General features: G+C 41.4%; 1 pseudogene; it reads left to right on the top strand.

Annotated features, from left to right (window-relative positions):
- The first annotated feature begins 1,078 nt into the window (after positions 1-1,078).
- On the top strand, positions 1,079-1,234 carry LOC130902565 (5.8S ribosomal RNA; annotated as a pseudogene).
- The last annotated feature ends 10,508 nt before the right edge of the window (positions 1,235-11,742 follow it).

Genomic DNA, 11,742 nt, shown 5'->3' with positions numbered 1-11,742 from the left:
CCCGCTGAACCTCCTTCGTGCTAGGGATTGGGGCTTGCAATTGTTCCCCATGAACGAGGAATACCCAGTAAGCGCGAGTCATAAGCTCGCGTTGATTACGTCCCTGCCCTTTGTACACACCGCCCGTCGCTACTACCGATTGAATGATTTAGTGAGGTCTTCGGACTGAGCGCGGTGGCGTTTCGGCGTCGCCGATGCTTCGGAAAGATGACCAAACTTGATCATTTAGAGGAAGTAAAAGTCGTAACAAGGTTTCCGTAGGTGAACCTGCGGGAGGATCATTACAGAGTATTTGTTCGTTTTTAAACAAAAAAAAAAAACGAAATCAAGTCTGTATTAATTGTAAAAGAAAATTTTCTTCTACAAAATTATCGAACTCTTCAAAAGAAATTTATATATGTTATAAATTATATATATATATATATATATATATTTATATATATATATATATATATATATATATATATATATATATATATATTATAGATGTATATATATTGAAATCTTTTTTTAATTTTTACAAAATTCGAACAAGTTTCGAATAAAATTGAAAAAAAAAGATAAATATAGTTCATACGTCTATAAAAATATATTTACATATATAAATTTTTCCAATAAAAATATAACGAAAAATTTTTATCATAGTTTATAGAAGGCTTCGACGAATATTTTATGTATTATTTCGAAGGTGTTCGAAGATTTACGCCCGACAGTCGAAATTTGTATAAAACTTTCAAGATAAAAAAAAAACTGTAATAATATAAAGAGGAGGAATATATCGTGCGAGATATCTGTCTATGCGCGCCTCGTTTGTAATAAAACATGTGCAGCGGTTAAAATTTATCAGATATATCAAAGTACGATATTATAATTTCTCTAAAAGTTTCGAATAATTACCATTTATTATAATATATATATATATATATATATATATATATATATATATATATAAAAATGTCGTTATATAAATTTTCTATACGCGTATAAGATATTATAATAATATTATTAATTTAATAATAATCAAATATTAAAAATACGACGAATAGAATATGAGAAAACGACATAATAATAAAATGATTACCCTGAACGGTGAATCACTTGGCTCGTGGGTCGATGAAGAACGCACCTAATTGCGCATCAACTTGTGAACTGCAGGACACATGAACATCGACATTTCGAACGCACATTGCGGTCCTCGGATACTCGTTCCCGGACTACTCCTGACTGAGGGTCGTATCAATTTAAAAGACTGCTTAGAATTTAAAATTTTTCTATTTATTAAAGAAAAATAATGCCTAAGCGTGTTGGATGTGAAACAATAACGCACACTAATTAAGAAAAAACACATGCACATACAAACTTGTGCGTATTTTTTTTTGTATTTGTGCGGCATCCTAAATTGCGAAAAGCAGCGTAAATTTTTATAGAAAAAGTTACGCAATTTTTGAACACAACCCGCTATACCATAAATTAATCGTGTATTTATATGAAATACATAAAATTTGTTTGGTAGAGAGTTATATTTATATATAATATATATATATTATACATATATACGACGTATATATAGTCGATAAATAAGTGTGTGTATATATAATATATTTATGATAAAATGATAACGCGGTCGTCGTGTCCGAGAGAAATAATAAAGTTTCGAAGACTGGACGTCTGACCAGTGTTTTATTTATATCATTTATACACACGGTATATCGACAAAATATATGAATTATATATATTAAAAATATTATATATGTATAAAGGCTGGTGGTGTGTTGCTGATGCTGATGCTGATGCTGATGCTGCTGCTGCTGCCGACTCTTTAAATAAAAACAAATAATGTTATATTTCATATGAGAGATGATATTATTAAACACACGTTTTTTTTTATGATAGTTTGGCGAATTGTATTTAAATATTATAAGAGATATATTATAATATATCGACCTCAGAGCAGGTGAGATTACCCGCTGAATTTAAGCATATTACTAAGCGGAGGAAAAGAAACTAACTAGGATTCCCTCAGTAGCTGCGAGCGAACAGGGAAAAGCCCAGCACCGAATCCCGTGGTCGATATCGGCCACCGGGAAATGTGGTGTTAGGGAGGATCCGTTTATCACGAGATCGTGCGGCGCGTCCAAGTCCTTCTTGAACGGGGCCACAGCCCATAGAGGGTGCCAGGCCCGTAGCGACCGTTGCCGATTGCGTGAGGATCTCTCCTGAGAGTCGGGTTGCTTGAGAGTGCAGCCCTAAGTGGGTGGTAAACTCCATCTAAGGCTAAATATGACCACAAGACCGATAGCGAACAAGTACCGTGAGGGAAAGTTGAAAAGCACTTTGAAGAGAGAGTTCCAGAGTACGTGAAACCGTTCAGGGGTAAACCTGAGAAACCCGAAAGGTCGAAAGAGGAAATTCATTCGCGTTTCGATAATTAAAGTAGAACGTTTGTATGACGGATATTGTTTGTGTTTCGGCATATTACAATAAATCGCGTTTTACGTTTTTCTAATCGATATCGAACGCGTGCACTTTTCCTCTAGTAGGACGTCGTGATCCGTTGGGTGTCTGTCTAAGACTCGAGGTGGTAGACCACTTGATTTTATTCGAATTCATGGGGACCCTCGATGTTCCGACAGACTCGCTCGACGGTAGAAATATGGCGCGGGGCCGCTAGATTAATTAGCGTTCGGCCCGTAGCAAGAGCGTTTCGTGTTTGACGGTAATCGGACATAATGCCGATTCTGTCCCGGAACGACTGTTGGTTACGGTGTTCTCGAACAGACCTCGTTTTGAAACGCCGATCAACGACGCTATCGATTTGGGTAATTTCAGGACCCGTCTTGAAACACGGACCAAGGAGTCTAGCATGTGCGCGAGTCATTGGGAAATAACTAAACCTAAAGGCGTAATGAAAGTAAAGGTTTACCTCGCGTAGATCAAGGGAGGATAAGCGATTTGCAAATAAAAATTGTAAACGCTTCGCACTCCCGGGGCGTCTCGTTCTCATTACGAGAAGAGGCGCACCAAGAGCGTACACGCTGGGACCCGAAAGATGGTGAACTATGCCTGGTCAGTACGAAGTCAGGGGAAACCCTGATGGAGGTCCGTAGCGATTCTGACGTGCAAATCGATCGTCGGAACTGGGTATAGGGGCGAAAGTCTAATCGAACCATCTAGTAGCTGGTTCCCTCCGAAGTTTCCCTCAGGATAGCTGGCGCTCGTAGCGTACGAGTTTCATCCGGTAAAGCGAATGATTAGAGGCATTGGGGTCGAAACGACCTCAACCTATTCTCAAACTTTAAATGGGTGAGATCTCCGGCTTGCTCGAACTTATGAAGCCGCGAGACTCGAATCAGAGTGCCAAGTGGGCCATTTTTGGTAAGCAGAACTGGCGCTGTGGGATGAACCAAACGTCGAGTTAAAGCGCCAAAATCGACGCTTATGGGATACCATGAAAGGCGTTGGTAACTTAAGACAGTAGGACGGTGGCCATGGAAGTCGGAATCCGCCAAGGAGTGTGTAACAACTCACCTGCCGAAGTTACTAGCCCTGAAAATGGATGGCGCTGAAGCGTCGTGCTTATACTCGACCGTCAGCGGCATGTGCGGTTCGCGTTTTGCGCGCGACCATGAAGCTCTGACGAGTAGGAGGGTCGCGGCGGTGTGCGCAGAAGGATTGGCCGTGAGGCCGTCTGGAGCCGCCGTCGGTGCAGATCTTGGTGGTAGTAGCAAATACTCCAGCGAGGCCCTGGAGGACTGACGTGGAGAAGGGTTTCGTGTGAACAGCCGTTGCACACGAGTCAGTCGATCCTAAGCCCTAGGCGAAAGCCGATGTTGATGTGGTGTAGCTTTATTTACTTATTTATTTATTTACTTACGTAAAAAGTTTGTACACACCCATCGGGCGAAAGGGAATCCGGTTCCTATTCCGGAACCCGGCAGCGGAACCGTCAAAAAGTCGGGCCCTCGCAAGAGAGTTCGTCGGGGTAACCCAAAAGGACCTGGAGACGCCGTCGGGAGATCCGGGAAGAGTTTTCTTTCCTGCATAAGCGTTCGAGTTCCATGGAATCCTCTAGCAGGGAGATATGGTTTGGAACGCGAAGAGCACCGCAGTTGCAGCGGTGTCCGGATCTTCCCCTCGGACCTTGAAAATCCAGGAGAGGGCCACGTGGAGGCTCGCGCCGGTTCGTACCCATATCCGCAGCAGGTCTCCAAGGTGAAGAGCCTCTAGTCGATAGAATAATGTAGGTAAGGGAAGTCAGCAAATTGGATCCGTAACTTCGGGATAAGGATTGGCTCTGAGGATCGGGGCGTGTCGGGCTTGGCGAGGAAGTGGGTCACGGCTGACGTGCCGGGCCTGGGCGAGGTGAAGTAATTGGAGCATCTCTCTATCCTTCCTGGTTGGAGTTTGTGATAATTATGAATCCGAGTTCGGTCCCGTGCCTTGGCCTCCCGCGGAACCGTCTTGCTGCGAGGTTCCATATTACCTTAATCGGTATTTGGATATCCTCTTCGGCCGCCATTCAACGGTCAGCTCAGAACTGGCACGGACTAGGGGAATCCGACTGTCTAATTAAAACAAAGCATTGCGATGGCCCCAACGGGTGTTGACTCAATGTGATTTCTGCCCAGTGCTCTGAATGTCAAAGTGAAGGAATTCAAGCAAGCGCGGGTAAACGGCGGGAGTAACTATGACTCTCTTAAGGGTTAGGAACTGTAGCGGAGAGAGTTTTGCGACCGGAACTTTTGAAGGCGGTTTAGAAAGCAACAGGGCGACCATTTCTGTTAAATTCACTCAAAGCCTTTGAATCCCCGGTTGCGAGCTTTTAAAGTTTGCAGCCCCTCCTAATCAAGTTCTGTACACCTCCCCGTGGTAGAGTCGGTAACACGCTAGAATTTATTTTAGCGTGGCTAACGTACAGAGCGCCCCAGATAGGATTCTTAGTCTTGATCCAACACGGCAATCTCTTGTCTATTCTAAGAGATTGGGATCATCCGAAGACTGCCCCACGGTCACCTGTCTGGCTCCTTTATCGGACCGTGCCCACCTCCAGACTCCTGGGGGTTTTAGTTTTAGGGATAGTACACCTTCCGACTTTTTATCTAAGTGGTAGACAAGTCTTTTCCTGTCTACCCAACTATCCCATATTTATTGAATCGAACTTACGACAGACCTAGTTTCAGTCCTAGAACTATAGTCTTGTGCATATGTGGTAAAACTTTCGCCACTGATACTGGGCTTCAGACCCATTTAAGAAGGCTACGCTGCCGGGGTGCACCCCCGGCTGACGGCAATGTTTGCTCCGTATGCAAACAAACTTATAAAACATACGCTGGAATGCGACAGCACATGCGGAGAGCACACCCAATCTTAGATCAGAAAGAGGAACATAAACTGGACCAGCCAATTACAGAGTCAGACATCCTCTGGGCCATAAACACATCAAAATCAGGGGCGGCTGGTCCAGACGCAGTGCCCCTGCTAGCTCTCAAAAAGGCCCCTGTGAAGAGATTGGTTCTATTGTATAATGTCATGTTTCTCTTTGGAGTTAATCCCGAGGTGCTCCGAGGGAACAGGACAACACTTATTCCTAAAGGGGGGGACCGACGCTTGATTAACAACTGGAGACCGATCACAATATCATCGGTCATTGTCAGGGTGTTTCATCGTATCCTTGGTAAGCGCTTCTCAGCGTTACCGATACACGCCAACCAAAGAGGTTTCATGAAGATCGATGGTGTCCTGTTGAATAACATCTCACTCCAAACGCTCATCAAGGAAAGAAGACGTAGAGTTAAGCCATACAACATCTTGTCGTTGGACCTTTCTAAAGCCTTCGACACAGTATCGCAATGGTCCATCCTACGAGCTCTGAACAGGTTCGGTATAGACGAAACAACTAAAAGGTATATAATGGACTCATACCAAAAATCTTATACCATAGTCTCTGCTGGCAACAAGAAAACCAGGAGAATAAACATCGATAGAGGCGTAAAGCAGGGAGACCTTTTATCGCCCTATCTTTTTAATTTAGTAGTGGACGAGTTGGTTTGCGAACTAGAGAATGGTGGGTCGAGCATACCTGTCTCGGATGACATGACGGTGTCAGTACTAGCGTACGCGGATGACCTAGTGCTGTTGGCCGAGTCTGTCAAGGGTGCCACTAAGCAGCTTAGAACTGTTACTGAGTTCTTTGCGAAGCGAGGGATGTCGATTAACCCGACAAAGAGTGTTGCCATATCGGTTAACGTTAACCGAGGCAACAAACACTCTTACGTGGTTACTCGGCCTCTATTCGCGGCAGAGGGTCAGTTCATCCGCCAATTAACACCTCAGGATATGTTTAAATACCTGGGCAGGCGGTATGGAGTCATGGGACAGACTCGATCCACCATTTCCGACCTCAAAATCCAGCTCGACAGAATAAACAAAGCAGGACTACAACCAGCACAGAAACTGAACATCATTAAACATTTCTTGTTGCCGCGCATACAAGATCAACTCCAAAGCGCCATAGTCACCAAGAAAACTTTAAAAGCCGCTGATACGATCATCAGAGTATCCGTTAGAAAGTTTCTTGGTCTGAACCGAACATGTGCTGATGCTTATCTGCATGCCCCTATAAGAGGTGGCGGCCTGGGTATAACTTGCTTATCCCAACAAGTGCCCGCCATTATGAAAAGACGCTTTAATAACTTGATAAATAGTGCTACGCCAACAACGGCAGCTGTTCTTTCCCTGCCTTATAGCGTCAAACTATATGAAAAACTGTTGAAGTGGACAAATAACAGCGGCGGCAGCAGTAGCATCATCGCACGGCAAATGATCGAGAGGCTGGAAAACGGATATTCCGGAAATGGTCTTCATCAAGGTGACTGCTCCACAGAAAGTGGTAGCTGGGTCAACAACCCTCCGCCCTACTGGTCAGGGTCAGATTTTAAAAGAGCTGTGCAACTTCGAGGCAATCTCCTTCCTACTAAGGGCATCCCGTCCAATCCACTACATGAGAGAAAATGTAGGATGGGATGTGATCGTCACGAGTCACTTAGCCATGTTTTACAAAAATGTCCATTGGCAAAGAATAAGGCGGCATGACCAGCTCGTTACGCTAACGCGAAAAATTGCCGAGAAGAAAGGATGGGTAGTAGAAGTTGAACCCAACATTAGATGCATCGACGGCGCATTAAAGAAACCCGATCTCGTGCTCCAGATGGGTTCAAGAGCCATAGTGTGCGACATTGCCGTCAGCTGGGAGGGACCTAGCTCCCTTTCCCTAGCCGCTCTGAATAAGAGCGCCATTTATAGCGAGCCACGCTTCCTAAGTGCCATGACATCCCGATACCCTGGGAAACATATCGTCGTGGCCCCTCTAGTCGTGGGAGCGCGTGGAATCTGGTGTCGAGATAATAATATCATTTCTAGTATTCTCGGCTTTTCTAAGCAAGACATCAGATCTTACATTACCAAAACTATTATTGGCAGCCTCTCCATTCATCGCTATTTTATGGCTCAATCTTAAATAGGCTGATGAAACATATTCCCGGAATAAGAAGCCTCTATATGATTTTCGCCCGAAGGTGTACTACCATTAGTTATAGGTAGATTTAATATTTTATATATTATATTATATTTTATTTTACAGAACATCCACCTTCGGCTATCGAGGACCACTGTGCACTTCCAGACCTGGTACTTGGGAACGGGGACTGGGGGTGTCGTGGTTTCCATTCATTAGCGCACCAGCCAACTACTGCTGGGAAATACAATGTCTTGGCCTCGCTTTGGAAAGGAGTCCGTCCTGGAAAGTGGCGCGGACTATGAAAACGAAATATTGGCGGGGCAGGTTAATTCCTAAGGCCCCATGTCGTGCTGTTGTGGCCACCGAGGCCCACCTTTATTGATTTAAGGGTCCAGGGTGAACCAGGGTGGCACGTAGTCCCCACTGAAGGGACTGGCAAATGGAAGAGGCGGGGTTTAGGACCTTGTATGCGACAGGCCACTTTGACTGCATGATGACAAGTGTTGAGAACTGGCTCTGTCCAGGTCCGTGAAAAGACACACATTTCTGATAGCCAAATGCCTCGTCATCTAATTAGTGACGCGCATGAACGCTTGGCTGGTGGCGGCCAAGCGTTCATAGCGACGTCGCTTTTTGATCCTTCGATGTCGGCTCTTCCTATCATTGCGAAGCAGAATTCGCCAAGCGTCGGATTGTCCTCCCATTAATAGCGAACCGTGCCACTTTTTTGATGACGCTAGCTGGCGAAAATAATCACATAGATGGATGGAGAATTAAATTTGGAGAAAAAAATTTAGTACCAAAAATTTCCCCCACTCCTCCCTCTCGTAGGTGATATGGATTGCTGACAGGTGGAGAGATGCTCAGTTTTTAGACATCAGAAATAAATCCCTACGAGTCGACGCCGTCACGAAAAAAAATACGACCTAACCCCCCACCCCCTCCCTCGATCGATAGCGGGTCCGGCGGAATGGGTACTTCTGAACCAATGGGACTAGGAAAAAAATAAAAAAACCATAATGTAGGAAAAAATATATCGCCCCCCCCACCACCCTCCCAGGAGTTGCTCCAAATAGTACCGGAAGGCTCGAAATGGTGTTTTTAGGCATGAGAGTATGCTGCATATAGCTACCGAGGTGAGAAAAAAATTCTAACCTCAAAATTTAGCGTCACCTGTGACGTCATTTATTGGCACCGATGGGTGAAGTTATATATATATCAATCGATAGAGGAGAAACATAGAATTTTTTTGGTCATATACAGAGTGGTCTCGAAAAGTTTTCGTAATTTTTCTGATTCGTAATCTTGAAATTTCGAGGATAATCTCGTAAGTTGAAGGGGATATCTACATGCGTATGTACGTAATTTTATTTTTCCAATTTTTTTTGTCCCTTGCATATTTTTCGTATTTGACATATTAAGAAAGTTACGTTTTTTATTTTTGATATTGAGAGGGGGCCAAGCTTCGCTTGAGGGGGGCATGACATTTTTGTCGAAACAATTCAGACCCTCCATCATAAAGTATAACCAGGTGAGTAGCCAAAAATTTTTGAAGGGGTGGCTGCCCCCCTGCCCCCCACAAAAATTCTTCGGGGGGTCCGTAGCACTCTCAATCTTCATTATTTTTGATTTTCTATACAACGGTTTTTTTATTTTTTTTCTACGACGTCTCCTTCCCCTTCAAAAACCCAGCTCATGTTGCGCGTTAACTAGTACAAGGACCGGCTCTAAAGGGCAAATTTTCAAGATGCTCCGATTTGGATGAAAATTTGTGAGGAGGGGTAAAATATGGCCAGAAGAACGGTTCCGATCATAAAAATTTTCCAAAACTAGGTTTAAGGGGTTAAAATTGACTTCGAAAATTTCATCAGGACCGGCTAAGGAGGGGTTGTTAAATTTTGTTTTACGATTTGGCTGGAAATTCGAGATAAGGGGTTTTCGGGGATGAGAAAGCCGATGGTGATATTAGTTTTACCATTAGAATCCAATAACATGGATAAAAAAATTAAAAACACCGAAAATTAAGGTTTTTGTCGTTTAAAAAATAGTAAACTACTGCCGATTTTAACAAAATTCCGAATATAGAGTACACGCGTGATAAGACTTTCTACCTTCTCATCAATTTTGGAAAAAAAAATTTTTTCCTCGTACTTTACTTGAAGAATTTTTATAAAATATTTTTTTTTTCTCTTTTCAACTATAAAACTTTGGCAAAATAACTCAAAAATTGATATCCTCGTATAAAAATAAGTCTTATTTCATTTTTTCCATCACACGATCCACAATATTTGAATTTTATTCGAATTAAGATACTAAATTTTTTGTAAATTATATCCCTTGAAAAATTATATATCCCACGTCTATGGTATAATGATATCAAAATATACAGAATCCGAAAGCACAACAATGATATTTTTGAAAAAAATATATTCTTCTTATTTTACCCTTGAAAATAAAAACAAAAAAATTTAAAATTCGAATTTAGTATAATAGTAATAATAAATCCATTGAGCTAAAAATGATGAGTCGATTAATCATTGTACTTTTCTTCTTAATATTTTGGCTCCGATATCAACCAAATTTCGTACATGGGGGTTAAATGATATGGGGATTCGACAAGAGATGTCAGTTTTCGGAAAAAAAAATTATAACAAGGGAAAAATCCGTGAAAATCCAAGAAAATTGAATTTTCGTAAAAACGATATTTCCAATCTAAAAAATAATACTTTTTCTGGAATCTCCGGCGACGAATATATGATATTTGATCTTTTTTCCAATACTTTTAGACGAACCCATATTTTCAAGATTTTGGCACAAAACCGAGAAATTTCCTGAATATTGTTGTCATCCCTGAGTATAAAATTGCAAAAATTCGAAACTATGAGAGTTATCATGCTATTTATGTTATCAATCGATCAAGAAAATCTTCATTTCACTTATTGGTCTCATAGCAATTCTTCATTCCCATATATACGCGTATTATAGAGGGTGAAAGTCGAGACAAATTTTTTTCTCAAAAAATTCCACATAAAAATTCATATTATCTACAGATCCGCAGCTGAAACGTGGTAATCAAAAAAAATCGGAAGAAGACCATAGGTGCTATCATAGAAAAAATATACCCCCTCTCCCTTGATTATACGAGGCGAGTTAGAGAACTTTGACTTTGAGCTTTTGCAACGGAATTCGACATTTCAAAGGGTACCCCTGTGGAATGAAAATGGAGAAAAAATCTTTTGACTCCGATTTCAACCAAATTTTGTACATGAGGGTTAAATGATATAGGGATACGACAAGAGTTGTCAATTTTCGGAAAAAAAAATTTGACAAGGGGAAAATCCGTGAAAATCCATGAAAATTGAATTTTCGTAGAAACGTTATTTCCAATTTAAAAAATAATACTTTTTCTGAAATCTCCGGTGACGAATATATGATATTTGATCATTTTCCCAATACTTTTAGACGAACCCATATTTTCAAAAATTTGGCACAAAACCAAGAAATTTCCGGAATATTGTTGTCATCCCTGAGTATAAAATTGAATAAATTCGAAACTATGAGAGTTATCATGCTATTTATGGTATCAATCGATTAAGAAAACTTCAATGTCTGTCCTCAATTCCATTGCAATTCCACATTCTCCAACATACGCGTATTATACAGGGTGAAATTTGAGACAAATTTTTTTCTCAAAAAAATCCACATAAAAATTCATATTATCTACAGATCCGCAGCTGAAACGTGGTAATCAAAAAAAATCGGAAGAAGACCATAGGTGCTATCATAGAAAAAATATACCTCCTCTCCCTTGATTATACAAGGCGAGTTATAGAGCTTTGAATTTGAGCTATTGCAACGGAATTCGACATTTCAAAGGGTACCCCTGTGGAATAGAAATGGAGAAAAATCTTTTGACTCCGATTTCAACCAAATTCCGTACATGGGGGTTGAATTATATGGGGATTCGACGAAAATTGTCAGTTTTCAGGAAAAAAATTTTGACAAGGGGAAAATCCGGGAAAATCCATGAAAATTGAATTTTCGTAGAAACGTTATTTCCAATCTAAAAAATAATACTTTTTCTGAAATCTCCGGCGACGAATATATGATATTTGATCATTTTCCCAATACTTTCAGACGTGGTAATGAGAAAAAATCGAAAAAATACCATAGGTACTATCATAGAAAAAATATACCTCCTCTCCCTTGATTATACAAGGCGAGTT

Source organism: Diorhabda carinulata, chromosome 1, assembly GCF_026250575.1.
Source record: "Diorhabda carinulata isolate Delta chromosome 1, icDioCari1.1, whole genome shotgun sequence".
NCBI classification, from domain to species: domain Eukaryota; kingdom Metazoa; phylum Arthropoda; class Insecta; order Coleoptera; family Chrysomelidae; genus Diorhabda; species Diorhabda carinulata.
The sequence above is the reverse complement of the archived record's forward strand: the minus strand, read 5'-3'. Positions and strand labels throughout refer to the sequence as shown.